Raw genomic sequence first — 20,207 nt, 5'->3', positions numbered from 1 at the left:
AGAGACGCAGAGGCCAGAGGAGGGAGTGTCAGTTTGGAGCTGGCTGGGGAAATGGGGAGAGGCCCAGAACTTGGGTCTGGGCTCCCCACCCCCCAAGATGGACCTGACTGAGGGGTCCTGTTTTCTGTACCTACAAGCTCTGTTTTAGACTGTATCCCTGTCATCTAATAAACCTTCTGTTTTACTGTCTGGCTGAGAGTCACGTCTGACTGCAGAGTTGGGGTACAGGGACCTCTGGTTGCCCCAGGACCTGCCTGGGCAGACTCGCTGCGGAAAGTGCATGGTGTGGAAGGGCTGAATGCTCTGAAGTCAGACCCAGCAAGGTGTAAGCTTCTTGCCCTGGAGACAGTCTGCTCCGAGAGAGGAGGCTCCCCCAGAGTCCTGACTGGCTTTGTATGGAGTAGTTCCAAAGCATCACAGCATCCCCTTCCACACCATGCTCTTCCCGGAAGTCCGCACAGGCACTGACACTCCCTCCCCTGGCCTTTGTCTCTTTTCCAGGCATTAGGAGGCCACCCGATCTCTCTGTTCTCCAACACCTTCAGTTGGCACCTTGCAGGAGAGTGGCCCAGGCCATCAGTTACCAGGAGACAGGGGTTTGGCCATTCTCTGTGCAGACGGCATCACACTGGCACTCTAGGGCTCTACAACAATCACACCCCCTTATCCCACCATCTAGATCCTTGAGAAATGCATAGGGGAAACTGAGACACCCACACAGTATTCAGAGAAAACATTAAGAACATTTCCACTTAGTAACACCTGTATACAACTAGTTATACACTTTAAAGGGTGTAAAATAATCAAGTATTGTGCTAAACACAATGATACACCAAACTGACCACCAAATTTAAGTTGCACTGTTTTCCCCTCAGGTGAGGGCTCTGGGGTGGGGCTGGGGATGAGGGGTTCACAATGCAGGAAGGTGCTCAGGGTTGGGGTGCTGGGGGCGCAGGGCTGGGGATAAGGAACTTGGGGTGCAGACAGGCTACCCCAGGGCTAGGGCCAGAGAGGACCCCCCCCCCCGGCAGCACACTCACTTTGCACCATGGTCACTGCACATGCTCCTAGGGCCTCTCTCAGGTCCAGAAAGCCCACTCGCCTCCCCTATGGTGGGTACTGGGGGTGGGGGGTTGTTGCCGTCACGTGTGCCTTCCCCTGCTGCTGCCTCTCACCATAGCCTCACTGGGGATGGGGGATGGGGCTGCCCCTTGCCCAGCGTGGGGCAGGAGTGGGGACTGCAAGGTGGTGGCTGGGGGGGGGCAGGGTGTCACAAAATTCACCCAAGCCCCAGCTGCTCAGGTCTAGGAAGTCCCCCACCCCCATCTCCCCTGTGGTGGGTGGGTGGGTGCTGGGGGGGGGGTACTGCCAGCACATGTGGCTTCCTGCCTCCCCTGCTGCAGCCTGCTGCCCCTCACCATAGCCTCACTGGGGATGGGACTGCCCCTTGCCCAGCATGGGGCAGGAGTGGGGGCTGCATGGGGAGGGGGCGGATCACAGGGTCAAGCCTCACAGAAGCCCCAGCAGCTGCTCCGGTGAGTGAGGTCCACTCCAGATGTCCATCTCCTGGCCGGAAGTCCCCTTGGTGTCTCCTCCAGGTGGGTGCTGGAGACGGGAGAGAGAGCTCCCAAGCACGTGTGTGCCTCCTCCCCACTCCTCTCTCCCCCTTGCCCTTCGCCTCCTGAGGGGCTCCAACAGTCTGCCGGCTGCTGCTCTCTATAGCCTTAGGCAGAAGCAGCGGCAGGCAGCCGGCAGCACAAGCAAGGGACGGAGGCACCGGTTGTTTTTTTCAGGCAGGGAAGCTCTGAGGCGGGGGCGGGGGGAGGAGATGCTCTGGGACGGGGCGGGGCGGGGGGGGCAGGGCCCGCTCCAGGCAGGGTCAGGGGAGAAACCCAGCTCCAAATATTGGTGGAGCACAGCCCCCAGCCTTGAATATTCCTGGTGCTCGGGCACCACAAGCCCATATAACCTGCTGCCCCTGCACACGTCCACACTACATGCTGTTCACAGCAACAGATACTTTGAGAAACCTGCTGGGTTAAGCAGGCCTTTTCCAAACGGACATTGGCCCAAAGTCTGCCTCAATTCAGCTGGATTGGGACAGGCCTGTATCACAGGAGTGGTTCACACCTGATTTGCCCAGAGGCCTCGGGGGAGGTGTGGTGAGGTAGGATAAGTAGGAATCAACAACAATGAAGTTAAAGGCAATGGTGAAAAACCCTCATCTTGCCGGTCAACAAGCCTGTTCTGTTCATTCTCTCTGAAGCAACTGGCACTGGTCACTCTCAGCAGCACACGGCTAGATGGACCCAGTATGACCAATCTTGGGTTCTTAGTTAAGCCATCGACGGCCTTGTCTACACGGGCAGGTTTCTGCACAGTAAACCAGATTTCTGCGGTGTAACTCCTGAGGTGTGCACACTGCCAAGCCACTTAGTGCACAGAAACTGTACAGTTGCAGCGCTGTAAAAAAACCACCCTGACGAGAGGTGTACAGCTTTCTGCGCCAGGGCTACAGCACCGCGGTACCAGTGTAGACACCCTGGTCGATTACAGCACTGCAGCTTGCCTCGGGTAGGTGTCCCACAATCCCTGCTCTCTCCTCTCTGGTCATCAGTTTGAACTGCACTGCCCTCTGGTGACCAACCATGAACGCCACCCCTTAAATTCCTTGGGAATTTTGAATGTCCCACTTCCCACAAGTTTCAGAGTAGCAGCCGTGTTAGTCTGTATCCGCAAAAAGAACAGGAGTACTTGTGGCACCTTAAAGACTAACAAATTTATTTTAGCATGAGCTTTCGTGAGCCACTTCCCACAGAGACCCGATTATGTTTACAGACCCATCCTGAAATTAGAGCAGGATATTTTAAAGTTTTGTCCTGTAGTAAAGTGACACAATTCAAACATGTCGGCACAGATGAAAAAGCACTCCTTCATTTCATAGTTATTGCTACTGATCTCATGGCCAAACTTCCTTTTCTCGGTGCTGCTCCCAGCACTTTAGGGAGTTTTTCCTTTTCTCCTTTCCAGCTGTGGTGATGGGACTGCAGCAGCTCCCCGGATGGCCAGTTTTGCTCTTTCACTTACATCCTTCACTTCTTTGGCTGAAGCTGTGTTTGCCACCAGTTTAATCCATAGCTGAGACCGCAGGTACCAGCAGCTAGTTACAAAAGCTCAATTCCCATCACCAGCAGTGGGAGGTTATCAAGGGCTGCAGGATTTTTTTAAACTCCTTTTCCTGCTCAAGCCTTTAATCATTCCTGTGGCTCTTCTCTGAACCCTCTGCAATTTACCAGGGAAAGCGGCCAACCCCTGAACCAACCAACCAAACCAAACCAGGCTGTTCTGACTGATGTAACAATCTATTGCCTTCCAAATACAAATCAGATCTTTCTAGTCACCCAAGAGTTCCACTTTAAGGGCTTTTTGTTTTCTAGTTCCAGTCAGATCCTGTGCAACAGCATCATTGTTAACTCACCACTTGGTCACTTCACATTCACATGTTCAAAAAGTTGGCAGGTCTAAGTCTTTCCTCCCACGTGCTCTCACTGGGGCAAGCCTCCTTGGCTTCAGCACCTCCTCAGACCGACCTTGGACCTTTCAGCATCCCTGTTCCATCCCAAGACCTTCCTGTCGTGAGTCCATCTGAATCAGACACCTTGGAAAGCCTTACACAGGGGCGGCTCTAGGAATTTGGCCACCCCAAGCACGCCGGTCCCGCAGCTCCGCGGGACCTATTGCAGACGTGCCTGCGGAAGGTCCGCCGGAGCCGCCTGCCGCCCTCCCGGAAAAATGCCACCCCAAGCGCGTGCTTGGTGCACTGGGGTCTGGAGCCAGCCCTGGCCTTACATCCTCCCCCGAAGGGGAGTCCTGCACCCCCAACTTCCACAATCACCAGTGACTCTCAGCCAGCGCTGTAAAACAGAAGGTTTATTAGTGGTCTGGAATCCAGCCTGGGAAAGTTCTGTGTTCGCACAGGAAGCAGGAAGATTCAGCAACGTCCATCTTGGGGAGACCCCGAACTCAGAGTCTGGGCTCTCGAGTCCCGTCGAGTCCCAAAACCAGCAGACTCCTTGGTCCCAACAGCCCAACTCAGCCAGGCCCTTTGCCCCTCGTCTGTCCTTTGTTCTGTTTCCCTGGCAACCTGCTCACCTGGCCTCCACCTCGTTCTTTGTTCTCCAACTCGTCCCAGCCAGCTGGTGTCTTGCAGCAGGTGCACCCCGGCCAGCAGTTGCTAGGAGACAGAATTTGTGGCCATTGTCTGGGCCCAGGCAGCTGGACAGCAGCCACACCTGCCCTTTGGGGGGTCTCCGCAGAGTAAACACCCTTGTCCCACCACCGAGATCAGTTGTCCCAAAACTTTTTGAGGGTCACGCCCCCCCCTTACCCTTGTCCGTGCCCCCATGAGCCACACCTGGGAATGGGGCCACAGCTGTGGGGGAAGGGACGCAGCCAGGGGTAAGGGGGAAGAGGCAGGGGCCAGAGCTGGGGGTGGGGGCAGAGACTGGCAGCAGAGCCACAGGTGTAGGGCTGGGAGTGGAGCCCTGGGAGCCAGGCCAGCAGCCAGGACCAGCAGCTGGGGCTACAGCCAGGAGCGGAGCTGGGTGGTGCTCCCTCCCCACACACTCTGGGGGCTGGCCTGGGCCCCAGCTCCATTCCCCTGAATGTTACTTCATTCCACCTGGCGGGATGCACCCTGCGCTTTGGACCTCTGATCTAGATAATCATGCAACAACTAGGGGAAACTGAGGCACACACAATATGCAAAACGTTCAGAAAATTCCCACTTCATCACAGGGGTGTCAGTGGGGTCTGAGCTAGGCAGCAGCACAGGGAAAGTGGGGAGGTTTCCCTTTGGAAAAATTAAACTGCAAAACATCCCCCTGTGTCCCAGCAAAAGCGTCTCATTCATCCCTTAACCCCTCCCCATGAAAATCTCCACCTCTGCCCTGGCCCACAGAAACCCCCTCACCCCAATGTAGATTTTTAACTTTTCTTACTTTTCCTTGGCCTTGTGCCAACATTGTTCCCATCAAAATGATCCAGGGCTTTCACAATGAGAATGAGAAAACAAACTAAATCAAACCCAAAGAAACCGCTATCGACCTCCCCGCCACACACAGTTTGGGTCTGAATTTTTCTACTGAAATGTTGAGACAATAAGACTCTCACTGCTCTTGTCCAGAAACAAACCTAAACCCCCCATGCAGTACCTGGGGCATCTGTGTCTGATCCACCAAGGCTTCAGCTCCTTTGGGGAGATTTCCAGCAGCCCAGTCCTGCTGCTATTCCAGGGGAGCAAACCCTGGCTCCTGTCAGCATTTATCTCAGCCCCGTTCTGTGCATCACAGGTTTCTCTAGGAAAGGGCAGTGAATGGTTCTAGGGTCCAGTGATCCTCCTCCAAACCGAGCTAGAACCTGAGACTCCTTCCCCTTCCCCAGGCTGTGGGCGGGGAGGCATTTCACAGAGCTCTCAGGGCCATAGCACGTGGCTAAGGAGAGAGAAAAAGCCTCATACCCCCCTCTGCTCTGGGGGCTGGGTTTAGTCCTGAAGCCTCTGCCCCCCACCTAGTGCCTATGGCTCATCCCTGACCCTTGCTGCTGCTCCTTGCTATAGACTGTGAGAGGAGCGGAGGCAGTGCAGGAGCCTTCTGGGGACGCAGATCTGAGGCTTTGGGGAGACACATTGTCTGAGACATCAGAGCGCTGCAAACCCTGCAGCCACCCCCTCAATCTGGGGCCTGTTCCAGCCCTGAGTCTGGGCTACCGTATCCCTCCCCCAGAGCAGGGTGCCCACAGGTTACAGCCTGGAAATAGGCGTGTGAGACTAACTCCTGCTTTGCCTGACAGGGCCTCCCCGAGACCAAGTGGCATCCCAGGCAAGAAGTGTCTTCAGTGCAGCCCCCACTCCATATGTTAAACCGTTGAATACCTTATTTTTATTGCATTTGTAGCTCATTTCATGATTTTGATGCACAGTTTGGATGCATGATTTTCCCTATCATATAAGACAATAAATGTTCATGCTAGGATGTGTAAAAGGGTATTTATTCATGCCGTATATAAGCAAATGAAAAAATAATTTCTTTTAAGCATATAGAAACTTTTAATTTTGACAGTAACTGAAATGTACTAACATCTAGCAATGGAGCACTCACCAGCACAGGGTGGGCCGGTATTAAATAGTGTTACAGTCGGAGACAGACAGCGTTAGGATGTTAACCCCAGGCCCTTTATTCAAAGGTCACTTCTCTCGCCTTTCCCCCATGAATTGAAGCGCAGCATTCGAGAGATCCAGAGACTAGTTGATGATGTTTCCAAGGGCTAAAATAGCAAGCGATGTCCGTCTTGCATTGGCCATTGTTGACTGGAGAGATGGTTTATGGAGAATAAACTTCAAGGTGAGAAGCAGCAGCCCAAAAAGGTTCCCCTGCAGGTGCTGAAGTAGCTCAGTTGGGAGAGCATTAGACTGAAGATCTAAAGGTCCCGGGTTCAATCCCTGGCTTCAGCATGCTGTTTCATCCCTCTTGCTGCAGCAGTGGGCTCTTTCCTGGAAACACAGCACTGCCTCTACTCAGTGCAAGTCCCTCATTTGGGGCTTCACTGCAGGAAAAGGCAGCATTGGCGTCTGCACCCAGTTGGCCCACCGGACCTTTCTTTCTTCTCTTGCTGCTTCTCAGCAAGGGGAAGAAAAAGAAGCTCCCTGTAGCAGGGTGGACCCTGCTCCTGCCCTGAGGAGTTTAGAAGTGGCCTGGCAGGGCTTGAGAGCTGTGGCTTTAAAAGCTGGGCTGATTGGGGAAGTGGCTGCAGCTGGGCCACACCCCAATCAGGCCACAGCTGGCCCCTATAAAAGGCCAGGGAAGCCAGAGGCCCAGACAGTCTCTCTCTGCCTTCAGAGAGAGAAGGGCCTGGCTGCAGGGAGCGTGAGACTGGATACCTGAGTGAAGCAGGGCTGGGGAAAGGCTGAGGAGCTGGGGAGCTCCAGCCTGGAAAGCCCCAGGCTGCGGCCTAGCGAAGGGCTAACAGGTACTGGGGTTTGCAGAGGCAGCCCAGGTGTAGGCCAAGGCAGCAGGTCCAAACCCAACTTTGCCTGTGACGAGTAGGCTGATACTGCAGTCTGCCCCAGGGTGTGGGGCTAGACAATGACTGGCAGTAGCCAATACTGAGGCAAGGTGGGGATAGAGGGTGAGGGTTCCCTGAGGGGGGGAGACCCTGAAAGAAAGGGGTTACTGCTAGGGGGCAGCACCCCATGTAAAAGGGCACCGGGTCCAAGGCAGGACACGGGGGCCTGAAGACAGGCGGATCACCAGCCTGCAGAGGGCGCTCCAGTGCTGGACAGAGCTAATTCCCAGAGTCACCAGCAGGAGGCGCCGCAGGGGTGATTCCGGCCCGTCTACACTCCCCTTCAAGCTAGAGTCACAAGGGTGATGTAAGGACGACTTCCTGATCCCTGGCTCCAGTCCTCTGCTCTTCCAGCTGACCCATCAAAGAGCTGCTGCCAGTTTCTCCAGGTTCGCCCATCAGTGTGTGCCAGGGTGAGCACCACCAAAGTGCAGGGAATTTGAGGGCAGGGCAGGGCAGTGTACTGTAATGGAGTTTCTGTAGTATAGTGGTTATCACATTTGCCTAACCTGCATCGAGCCAGCTAGGCAGCACTGACACCAACTTGTATGGGGTGTTTCCCAGAAGCAAAGCACAAGTTTGAAATACAGGCAGCATAGAACCAATATTCATAACGTCAACTACAAAAATGATACACATCTAGAGAGAGCATCATTATCAGCCAATCAGAACCTCTCCATAGATCCCTTACACAACAACCTTTATACAATATTGGCTGCAAATATAGAACAGCGGTTGCAACGGTGATCTATACAGTTACAGTTTATGTCAATAATGTCACAGGAGGTGACACGGCATCAGAGAGACTGATAGTGGAATACTGCCTCCAGTTTTGGTGTCCTCGTTTGCAAAAGATGTTGTGAAATTAGAGTTTGGGACAGCAAAGATCCACCAAATGTTCTGAGGGCTGGAGAAAAATGGCTTCTAGTTAGCTATTGAAAGAGCTCAACCTGTTTAGCTTATCAAAAGAAGATTGAAAGGTGACTTCACTGAAGTGTTGAAGTGTCTTAATGGAGAGAAAAGATTGGGTATTAAAGGGCTCTTGAATCGAGCAGAGAAAGGCGTAACAAGACCCAGTGGCTGGAAGGTGAAAAGATACAAATTCATATTACAACTAAGGCACAAATAGTCAACAGAGAGGATGATTCACCACAGGAACAAGCTACCAAGGGAAGTGGTGGATTCTCCATCTCTTGATGTCATTTCATGAAGACTAGATGCCTTTCTGCAATGTGTTTGCCCCAAAAGTAGCTATGGTGTCCTACAGGAGGCCTGTGATACGCAGGGGGGCAGATTAGATGCTCTAATGGTCTCTTGCCATAAAGTCGACTAATTTCTGAAAATCTGAGGGTAGCATTGGGAGCAGCGTCTGATGTTTCCCTGTCTAGGCGGCTTTCTGCCTAGAACGAACGCTCCTTGAGTGGGGTGATCCACAGGGAGTAGCTCAAACCTGCAAAGTGCCTGGCCAGGGGCAGGACATTAGCCCAGCAAGGGAGGGGTGTGGCAGTGACATCACAAAGGCCTTTTGCAGGACCTCAGACTATTGGTCCAAGGTGGTGGGGAGGTGGTGACCTCACAGAGAGATGCTGACATCAGCCAGGCAGGACAGGGGCGAGGGGCCAGGGAAACCTCAGAGACCCTGTGGCTTTGCTTCAGCAAGTCTCCTTCTCCAGGTCTCTCTTTGAGGACTGAGGGAGTATTCGGGTTCACGGATGTGAGCGCCAGGAGGAACCTCTTTGGAGTTTTCTCCTTCCCTTTTAGTGATTTTACTAGAAAACAGCCGTCCCTGTTTAGAAGGTAAGAGCCTCCTGGAGGTTTGAAACCTGTTCAGTCTGATCCATGTGGTGAGAGTTGAATTCTAGGCATGGAAAACACGATCTTAAGGAGGCAGAATTTTATTGCGCACCTGAGATTCTGTCCCTTAGAATCACTGGGGACATTAGGGTTTGTCCTTTGTGTTTCACCTTTTCCTCCCTGCCTCCCTCCTTTCTCTTCATCTCTTACTTCTTTTGTCCTTTCTCCTGTTCCCCTCCCACTACCATGTGTGTGTGTGTGTGTGTGTGTGTGTGTGTGTGTTTGTGTGTGTTGCCGGGCAGTGCTCTGCAGCTCCCACTGTGGGAGGTCCACTCAAAAATGTGGGGCTGAAATAGTGCTCGGGCAGTGATCCCCACCAGTGACCTGGGCCATCCTTTGGGCTCTCTGGTGAGAACCCTCAGCCTCCCGTCCTCAGTCTCTACCCTGATTGGCTGAGCAGGGGGTTATTGACAGGGAGGAGACTCAGGTCCTTGTTGTTTTCTTTCAATACCAAGGAAATAAGTCAGAACCAGTTCTATGTTTGATTAATTTTGCTGCTTCTCTGCATTAATGGTCTCTGAGCAGTTCATGATTCTCTCTAACATTGCAGTTCTCCTCAAATACTTGCTCAATAATTCCTGTGCACTATTGTTGGTCTGGAGCTCATCTGAGAGCACTTTATTCAGGTGACTCAATGTCTGAAATTCAAGATCCGATGGTTAGTCTGAAAATCAGGGCTCTTGGGTCCTATTCCCAACTCTGCCACTGACTGGCTGTGTGACCTCAGACAAGTCAATTCTCCTTTCTCAGCCTTAGCTTCTCCCTCTTTCAAGTAGGGATAATAATGATTCGCTCCTACCTACCTCACGGTGCGTGGAGGCAGGGTCGGCTCTAGATTTTTTGCCGTCCCAAGCAAAACAATTTTTTGGCTTCCCCCACCCCAGCCCTGGGCTCCCCCCTGCACCTCCCTGCCACCCCAGACCTGGGCTCTGCCCCCTCCACCCACACCCCCTGCCACCCCAGCCTTGGGATCTCCACTCCCAACCCGCACCCCCTGCCACCCCAGCCCTGGGCTCTCTCCCCCACATACCCTATGCTGCCCCAGCTCTTGGCTCCGCCCTTTCCCCCCCACTGCTCCCCCACCGACACACCCCCTGCCACCCCAGCCCTGGGCTCTCCCCACACACACATACCCCTGCACCCTCTTTCTGCCCCAGCCCTGGGTCACTGGTAACTTGCTCCCAGGGTGGGTCATTCAGCAGGGATTTTGGATGTGCATAGAACACAGACAGGATTGGTTCCCATAGAGTTACAGAACTGCAGTAAATTGGAACAATTTTCAGCTTGTGTGATTGGAGGATATCTGGATGCATATTGTAAGACTGTCCTCCATACATGAGGAAAAGTTGAGGTGCCTTTATTCTTTTGTTCCACTCTGTTTCTATGGGGAATTTCTCAATGCAATATAACTGTCTTCCTTTTATACAAATAAAACAAAAACAAACAAAAAGGCAATGGCTGTTGAAAATAGCAATTCCAGTCCTAATAACCGCTGGGAAGCATTTCTTGCTCAATTTTATCCTACTTTTTCTACAGCAAATGACAGTGGGTCAGTATATTTGATTTGGAAGAAAACAGCTGCCCAAACTGAGCTGGAGCACTCCTGAATGTTGAGGTGTTCAAATCTGGAAGGCAGGCGGTAGATTCCCTTTCTGAACATTAGCTAAATCTGGAAAGGAAAAGTCAATTTCTGCTTCCATGGCTCAGGAGTGGAAATCCTCCTACGTGCCTGGTGCTGTATCTAGAGCTGCCCAGGTCCAGGAGAGCCTCCCCTCCCTCACTTTTCATTTTAACTTCAGATGGGATCCACGTACCTCCCTTGCCAGGCTTCAGCTAGAGAGGGGCCCTGTCCATTTAGTCCCCCCAGTTCCTTCTTTGGGCGCTGCCAGGTGAGGTCACACCAGTATCCCTCAGCCCGTCTGGGGGTGTCTTCTGAAGGGGATGTCTGGGGCAAAGCTTTCTAGTCCAAAACGTTGGTGGCTGGAGGGGGACGCCATTTTCAGTAGTTTAATGTTTGGTACTGCAGTGAGTGACTGCTGTGTGCAGTAATATAGTGACCCCTGGGGCTTTGAATGAGGCTTTAGACTTGAGGGGGGAGAGGGGGCAAGTGGGGAGCAGGTGGGCGAGCGGGTGGACAAGTGGCAGGTGGGCACAGAGGTGAGCAGTGAGCCAGCAGGGGCTCTAGGGGCGGGCAGGGGGGTTTCTGGAAGGGGAGGGAGGAGGTGAAAGGTAGTGGGTGGGGGACTGACTAGCAGGAGATGCAGCAGGCCAGCAGGGGGCTAGGGGGTGAAGAGGGGTGTGATGGTGAGATCTGGTCACCCTATGGGGGCCGTTTCTTCTCCCTCCCCCAAACCTTCCTTTTCGGCCCACAGCTGTTTCGGTGGGGCGGCGCTGGGGAAGGAGGGTTGGTTTCTGTGGGGCGGGCGGCGCTGGGGGGGGGTTGTTTCCACAGGGATGGGTGGCGCGGGGGAGGTGTTTCAAGGGGGCTGGGTGGCACAGCAGGGGGGTGCAATTTTATATTCTTGCCTTAATAAAAAAAAATAATAATAATAATAATTATTGGGTGTAAAAATAGCTAGTTATGGCTCTCGGACCCCATATTGTGCAAGGTGCTGTACAATCCCTGGCCAACACTGAGGGGAACCCCCTGGGTGTCCCAATTTCCCTGAGCCTCTGCTGCCCAACTGCTTCTGACTCCATCTGGATCACCCCCCCTTGCAAAAAACCCACCTTTCCAAACTGTCGTTCTTTCCCTGCCCCCTGATTCTGCTTTCACACCCTGGACCCATCTCCTCTCTTCATCCCTCCCCTCCCCCGCAGGTGAGCAGAGATGGAGGCAACTTCAGCCACTAGAGCCAGCCCCAGCGAGCGCTGCAGCTCGCCCGGAGGGTGTTTGCAGACACAGGAAGGGAGCAGCTGGGAGCCCGGGGTGCTGGGAAGAAGGAAGCAGAACAAATCTCAGAGACCCAAAATGAGATCTGGGGCGGGGCAGCTCCTGGGGGCGGGGCTCTGGCACAGCCCGGGGGCGGGGCAGCTCCTGGGGGTGGGGCTCTGGCCCAGGCCGGGGGCGGGGCAGCTCCTGGGGGCGGGGCTCTGGCACAGCCCTGGGGCGGGGCAGCTCCTGGGGGCGGGGCTCTAGCACAGCCCAGGGGCGTGGCAGCTCCTGGGGGCGGGGCTCTGGCACAGCCCAGGGGCGTGGCAGCTCCTGGGGGCGGGGCTCTGGCACAGCTCGGGGGCGGGGCAGCTCCTGGGGGCGGGGCTCTGGCACAGCCCAGGGGTGGGGCAGCTCCTGGGGGCGTGGCTCTGGCACAGCCCAGGGGCGTGGCAGCTCCTGGGGGCGGGGCTCTGGCACAGCCCGGGGGCGGGGCAGCTCTTGGGGGCGGGGCTCTGGCACAGCCCGGGGGCGGGGCAGCTCCTGGGGGCGGGGCTCTGGCACAGCCCGGGGGCAGGGCAGCTCCTGGGGGCGGGGCTCTGGCACAGCCCGGGGGCGGGGCAGCTCCTGGGGGCGGGGCTCTGGCACATTGTGACGCAGGAGCCCTGGCTCAGCAGCTGCTCCCTGGTGGCCACGTGCTGCCGGCAGCGCTGGAGCCGCCCGGCCGGAGCGGAGCCGCTGTTCTCAGCTGCAGCAGGAGCTGCCCCCGGCCCCGCTGGTCTCCAGGTGGGGACAGAGCCTGGGGCCCGGGGTTCCCCTGGGTGCGGCTGGCGGGGCGGGAGGGGAGAGGCCAGAGCTGCGGGCGGGGAAGGGCGGGGGGGCAGGCGGGGGGTTGATCGGTCTCTGGGCACCAGGGGAGCCCCGGGGCAGAGTGTGTGTGTGTGTGTCCCAGGCCCAGGCGTGCGCAGGGGGGGAGCCCCGGCACCCCAGTGCCCTGAGCCCCGGCTGGGGAGGCTGCTCCCCCCTCCCGTGGGGGCTCCGGGGGGGGGGAGGCTGCGGCGGCTGCAGGCGGGTGCTCGGCCCCCCCGGGAATGACCCGCTGCCGGCAGCTTGTGGCGCCTCCTCCGCTGAGCTTTTCCCTGGGGGCGGCCTGGGCGCAGCTGCGATCAGCTGTTTGCTGGGCAGGCTCCGCTCAGCTGCTCCCCCCCCCGCTCCTGGGGGGCTGCGTGAGCCCCCCCCAAAAAGCCCCAGGGGTCGGTGGGGGGGGCCCAGCAGCAGCAGAGCCCCCCCCCTGCTCCCCTGGGGCTGCCCCGCCCCGCTCGGGCTGGGGGCTCTGCCAGGGCCCCCGCGTGAATCGCTGCTCCCTGCCCGCCAGGCTCGGCTCCGGCCACAGCAGCAGCAGGTGCCCCTGGGAGCCCAGCTGGGCTGGGGCTGGGGGAGGGGGAGGGTGGGGGGAGGAGAAGCCCCGGACTGGGCTGGACCCACGCTGGGGGTGGGGTGGGGAGGAGAAGCCCCGGGCCCCTGCAGGAGCTGGGAGGGGGCGGGGAGAGAAGCGCTAAGCTGGGACAGGGGAGGAGAAGCCCCGCTGGGTTGGGAGGCGGGAGCGGGGGGGAAGCCCAGACCCCAGCAGGAGCTGCGCTGGGCGGTGGGGGGGGAGAACCCCGGACCCTGGCAGAAGATGTGGGGCTGAAGTCCCCGGCTCGGGAGCCCCAGCCACCTTAGTGGCAAAAGTTGCAGGGCTGAAGCCCTGACCCCCCTCTGTGTGGAGCTGGCCTGAGCCCCTCTCGCTCCCATCCCCCCTGTGGAGCTGGCTCCCACCCTCTGGCTGTGGAGAAATTCAGCCCAAATCTCCCCATGTGGGTATCTCCGTTTCCCCCCATCACCCAACCATGGATGGATTTAGCTCAGGAGGCAGGGTCAGTGTTGGCCACATTGGGCAGATGGGATCTAGGGCACAGCGAGGTGAAGTGACTTTCCCAAGGCTAAGCAGGGAGTCTGTGGCAGAGCAGAGACTCAAACCCAGAACACCTGAGCCTGAGTCCTGTGCCTTAACCACTAGGCAACCTTCCCCCGAAGGAGAGGGAGCCTCCTCTGCCACTTTGAGTGTGTGGGTGGGAGCAGCCACTAGACAGAGCTGCCAGGAGGTGGGGAGGGGGGTTGGATAGTTGGGGGGTGATTAGAGGGTGGGGGGGTCTCTGGAGGGGGCGGTTAGGACAAGGAGCGGGGGGGTTGCATGGGTTGAGGGTTCGGGGGGGTGCCTGTTGGGGGGTGGAGCGGGCTCAGGGCAGGCAGGGAGCAGAGGGAGCTGGATGGGTCGGGAGTTCTGGGGGTCCTGTCAGGGGGCGGTGTTACCAGATTTGCCCATTACTTGGGGGTACGCTCATTTATTCGGGTTACTTTTCTGGGGAGGGGATTCTGTAATTCTATCAATGTGCTGTTTGTCTCACGTGTGTTTTCATACGGAGCTCTGCTCCTCCCTTCTGCATGTCCCCTCCCAATGGAGCTCTCCTGCAGGACCTCGGTTCCTTAGGGCTGGGTTTTTCCAGCCCCAAAACCGGATGAGCCCCCACCCACCCACCCGCCCCTACGGTAACAGAGCAAGTCTGAGCGCCCCGGTCAATCAGCACTGTCAAGCTGACCCCGTATCTGCCCCTGGACTCACTGGGCTGGATGAAGCAGCACTGTCAAGCTGTTACCCTTATGTGTCCCAGATTCAGCACGTCCCTATCCCCACCTTCACATCACAATTGTACTGGCAGGAACCGCCTTGATGAGCAAACCCCACAGGATTCTGGGTGCTGCAGGGATCTGTAGCTTAGGTAAGAGACGCGTTGCTGCAGAGTGACTGGGGGAAGCTAAAAACACAAAAGAGTGAGGTTCAGCAAGAGAGAGAGAAGCAGCCAGCTGAAGCATGCAGGTTATGTATTGAATACTGGTGATCACTGCACAAGGACCCTAAACCAACCTAACATCCACTATGAAAGGTTAATAGCTATGGTAGAAAGGAAAACAGAGCAAGAGAGAGAAAGTGGGGGGGTCTCAGCCACTCCATGAGGCTTGAACTGGTCGGGGTTCCCAGGTGATGCTGGTAGCTCAGGGTCCTGAGGGCTGGAGACAGGCAGAGCCCCCAGCACGATCAGTCAGGAGAAGATGGAGTCCCAGTGGAACTGATGCCTAGTTTGAATCTAAGCATCAGCACCCTGACTGGAGGGTGAGGATATTTGTAGAGAAAATACAATGGTTCAAGGGAGAAGAATGCATTTGTTTATAGGTAAGGCTGATAACTCAAGGGTTTTCAGTAGACTAGACAATAGGAGCTGATCACTCTTGGCTATGGGTGATGGTTTCTTCCAGGGAGTTCACAATGCAACTAGGCGGCTTCACTATTTGGACATCAATTAAGGATCCATTGCTAGAATTGGTCTGATAATTGCTGAGCTGGGTGTGGGCAGGCGTAGGTTCATTAGCATCTGGAGCAGAGATTCCCATGATGCAGTGCTTCCCTGCTTTTTCTGGTCCCAGAATTCAGTGTGGTTCTCTGCTCTCCATTCTGTATGTAAATTGAGATGTCTCCCTGTCCCATCTCTCCTGCAGATGAGGCTAGGGGAGTTGTCTCCGCTCCCCATTCTGTATGCTAATGGAGATGTCTTAATCTTGTCACCCTTGTCAGGAGGGGTCGAGGTGTGTCTCCCAACGCCCTCCACTGCTCTCTGCAAGTGTTTTTCTCTGATGGGTTTTGGTTTAAGCAGAGAGTGGGGGGTGTCTTTCATGAGTCAGGCTGGATACTGCACCCTGCTTCCCCAAGAACACAGAGGTGTCTGGGATCAGCGGGGAGCCGTTGGATGGGGCGTGGGAGTCCCGGGGGTCTGTCTGGGGGTGTGGATAAGGGTCAGGACGACAGGTAGGGTCCTAGGGAGGCAGTTACAGTGGGGGGGGGAGTTCAGGAGGGGGCAGTCAGGGGACAAGGAGCAGGGGGGGGTTGGGGATTCTGAGGGGGGCAGGAAGTGGGAGGCAGTGGATGGGGTGGGGCTAGGGGGGGCTCCCTGGGTGCACACCCTAATGAAATGTGCTGCACACGCCTATGGCCACGGGGGGGAGCCACTTGCATCCTTTCCCTGTTTGTGCCATTTCTTTCCGTCTCATAACATGAGAAGAATTCTCTCTGGTTCTTCCCCTTCTCTCTCCCCTCCCCACATATGGCTAGAAAATCCAAGGAGATTCCCTCGTTTTCCCTAAAATTATTGACTCTCTAGTCTCTTATTTTGCCCTATTTTCTCTGTAATTCTTCAGTTCTCCTCAGCTTTGGGATGTGAACCCAGCCCGTTTATGTGCAGCAATTTGTCCTTGGGTAGGTGGAATTTGCTGTCCTGTGTCACTCCCCCAGCGTGGGTGGGGGTTAGTAGGTGCTGGCTGGGGGAGCCCGCAGACACGGCTGCCTCTGGGGGGGAGATGGGGGGGCCGATCTCTGCCAGCGACAGGACATGGCCGCACAGGAGGGGGAGGGAGGAACCAGTGTCCCCATGGAGCCGGCCCAGCCCCTTTGGTTCTGCTCCTTTCCAGCATTTTGTTCAGAGACTTTATTACTGGGGAGGCTGAAAAATCTCCCTGTGGGCTTAGCCTGGCAGGAGGGGCCAGGTCTCCCCTGCAGTAAAGAGCTGGAGCATGTTCCCAGCATGGCAGAGCCTAGGCTGTGTCTCTGCAGGGAAAGATCCTGGGGGAATCGTGATGTGACATGAACTAAAGCCTGTTCTGAAACCTCCACAACTGCCCTTCTCGCCCTGCCAGGCTGCAGGATGTCGTCCATGTTTCGCTCCAGCTCGTCCCATCCTCCCATGGGACAGGGAAGGGAAATGGCTGCAGAGGAGCCAGCTCAGGTAGTGATTATTGTGGGTTTGCTGGTGGGTTCCTGCTGGAGGGAGAGGTACAGCAAATGCACCGGAGGTGGGAGGCTTGGGCAGTCTGGTTTGGAGGTTGGAGTTTGCCAAAAAATTCCCAGGAGGGAGAATGGGAGGAGGCCAGGGTGTAGCAAACCTGTTGGGACTTGTTCAATATGCGGCTTCCATTCTAGGAACAGACCCACGGGGTTAGAAGGTGGAAATGCTCTAATTTGTGGGACAGGAAACAACCCCCCTTGGTGGGGCTAGGAAAACAGACCAGACTCCCAGGCCTGGAGCCCGACCTGATTAACCAGCGGCTGCTGTGAGATGTGAGGGGCACCCACCAGGGAGGCTTAGTGGGGGTTCTTAACCTTTTTCTTTCTAAGGCCCCCAACGTGCTATAAAAACTCCACGGCCCTGCATGTGCCTGGTTCTCTGCATATAAAAGCTAGGGCTGGCGTTAGGGGGTGGCAACCAGGGCAGTTGCCTGGGACCCCATGTGACAGGCCCCCCCTCAAAGCTAATTGCTCAAGCTTTGGCTTCAGCCCCAGGCAGGGAGGTTTGGGCTTTCTGCCCTGGGCCCAAGCGAGTCTGACACGGGCCCTGCTTGGAGGCCCCCCTGAAACCTGCTCGCAGCCCCCAGAGGTCCAGGGACCCCTAGCTGAGAACCACGGCCTTAGGGGATGTGCCCCTCCCCCACACCCAGCTCCAGGGCTGGCCTTAGAGCAAATAGTGCCCTGGGTGAACTTGTATTTTGGTGCCCCCCAGCCCCCACAGGCTCCCCACCATCATGTCCAGACCCCGATACCTCCCTCTAGTGCTTGATTTTATTGAAAGAGGCACCAGAGCTCAGCCCTGGCACAAATTCAGCACTGGCAGGGTGGCCTCACAGCAGCGGCTGCTGGCTGAGCGCCCAGCTCTGAAGGCCATGCCACCTCCAGCAGCAGCGCAGAAGTGAGGGTGGCCTGGTGTGTGGTGTATTGTGCAGCCTTTGATTTTATTTAAAGTGCAGTTTGTAATGTGGCATTACACCAATGTGGGGTTGGCTCTGGTGGCGACAGTTTCAAGCTTATTTCAAGTCACAAGCACAAGGTCTGGTCGGTTTTACAAGTTTTATTAAAGTTACAGTTAAGGTTATGACGACCCAAGCGCACAGAAATTCTGTAAAGACCTGTGCAAAAGTTACGAATCTAGTTCTACTCACATCCTGAACAATAGTATTAGGGTCTGATGTGTCTCTCATGGATTGATCATCAGTAGAGGGATGGTTCCTGCTGGAGTTTCCCACAGGGAGCTCAATTTTCCTGCTCTGGGCACCCCCTTTATATAATGTGAATCTGATTATACCTCATTAGCATTGACACACAACCTGTGTCCTGTGGTTAAGGCACATTTGGAAACAGAGGTGCCTTTCCAGAATTTTTTTTATTTAAAATTAATCTTCCGGCTAATTGTTCACCCTGTTCCCACTTGGTGCCTCTTTTCCCATCATCTTAGGGCATCGGGTTATTCCTCGGCCATTTACTTCTATCAGCATTTCCTAGTTCCAAGGCCTAAACTAGCGAAGCTAAAATCTTGCAGATCTCAGCCTACAGGCCTTGCGTGTCAGCTCTATTTACGTAGATCCCTAATACATGATTATTCTCGCTACAGACCGACCAATCGATTCTCTGTTTAGCACACAGATATTCCATGTGACATAACATGTTAGTTATTTATAACACCACACAATAAATGAACAGTAAACTAAAATCACTGGCTGCCGTTCCCACCCTTACTCCTACACTGCTGCTGTGGCCTGTGGTGCCCGGCGCTCTGCCTGCAGCTCAAGCCGGGCTTTGCGCTCTCACACGGGGGCTGCCTCTTGCTGGAACCCCAGATACCCTGCAGCCCTGTGGTCGCTCCTGGCTCACCAGGGGCCATTTCAGATTTTGGGGAGGGGGCAACTTTAACTGTGATCCCAAGGGCTACTGATGCCCTGAAAACTGTAGGGGTTTTTTGCAGAAAATAAGTTAGAAATTCGCTGACGAGCTCTGTATCTAATTGTTATATAAAGAAAGATAAATATATACTGACTCCAGTTACAGCCACGTATTCAATTTAAGAGTAAATTTAGAACAATCAGGAGATAATACAGGAAGATATTCCCTATCCCAAGCCTTGAGGTATCAGTTCTGGAGCTTTGACGCAGGTATCAGAAACACAAGTTTGATACTTTGCACCCTCTCTTTAGTAGAGAGAAATAAAAATAGAGAAAGGAAGCAGATTTTACTTAACAGACACACTCTGTGTTACTGACATTATCTCCTCTATTTTAGTCAATTGTTTTTCACTCCACTGACAATGTATTTATTTACTTTTTATATACGCGATTAAGGTTTTTTCTCTTTAATTAAGAACAGGACATTATTTTTCTAGTTATTTTGGCATTTATGTTTACTGATCACAATCATGTATGTGACTCACTAACATTTGACTCCATCACTGCTATTAGTATCATACTTGGAGCTGCATTTATTTTCATAGAAATTTTAAGTTACTTTCCAGATATAAATGTACCATGAAGTTTGGGGGAGACGGGCCCCTGCACCTCCCCCACTTCCTGCCATTCACCGTGACTCTCAGCCAGCCAGTAAAAGAGAAGGTTTAATAGATGACAGGAACACAGTCCCAAACAGAGCTTGTAGGTACAGACAACAGGACCCCTTGGTCAGGTCCATCTTTGGGGGCCAAACCCAGTTCTGGCCTTCCTTTATTTCCCCAGCCAGCTCCAAACTGAACCCCCCCCCCCCCCTCCAGTGTCTCCTCCAGCCACCCCCTGGCTCCTCCTCCAGATTTTGTCCAGTTTCCCGGGCAGAAGGTGTCACCTGGGCCCATCCCCCTGCTGGGCTCAGGTTACATGCTCAGCTATTGTCCCTCAAGTGAAGTCACACCCTGATATCCCATCCCCAATGCAGACAGTCCCAGTAAAACTCCCCCGCAACATCCCCAGCTCCATCCTCCCCACTCCCTGCTTCGTCACAGACTAAAACTACAATCTGAAGATAAAGTGATCTTCATCTGCACAGTGTCTGAAGTTTTGAGTTTAGCTATTTTTTTTTCCAAACGAGCCCTGCTAAGGTAAGTACATGCAAAATGTACAGTCTGTTATTTGCTAGTACCATTTAAATAATAAATGACAAAGCACAATACGGCAATAACAGTAATAATGATAATTACTCCAGCCAGGCCAGGTGAAGCGTTTTAGAACTCGTTACTCAGAGAACTGAATTTAAGCATGAGACAGAAATAAAATGATGAAATGCACAGACCAGTTAAAAAGCTAAACTACCAGCACTGTCATCCTGACCAAATGTGAAAGAATAAAATTACAGAGACTACATGTACTTTGCGCATTTTGACAGGAAGTAACAACAGTAACTGACGTGTTTGTTGTGGGGTGAGTGTGTGTGTGTGTGGGGGGGAGTATGAGACACACCCGC

The 20,207-nt window shown here is 54.7% G+C and overlaps 1 non-coding gene across 1 annotated transcript; it reads left to right on the top strand.

Moving 5' to 3' along the window:
• The first annotated feature begins 6,438 nt into the window (after positions 1–6,438).
• TRNAF-GAA lies at positions 6,439–6,511 on the top strand. Its single transcript has one exon. It is a non-coding gene; the product is annotated as a tRNA-Phe (tRNA).
• The last annotated feature ends 13,696 nt before the right edge of the window (positions 6,512–20,207 follow it).

Source organism: Mauremys mutica, chromosome 22 (genome assembly GCF_020497125.1).
Source record: "Mauremys mutica isolate MM-2020 ecotype Southern chromosome 22, ASM2049712v1, whole genome shotgun sequence".
NCBI classification, from domain to species: domain Eukaryota; kingdom Metazoa; phylum Chordata; order Testudines; family Geoemydidae; genus Mauremys; species Mauremys mutica.
Note: the sequence above shows the minus strand (reverse complement) of the source record. Positions and strands in the feature narration are given on the sequence as shown.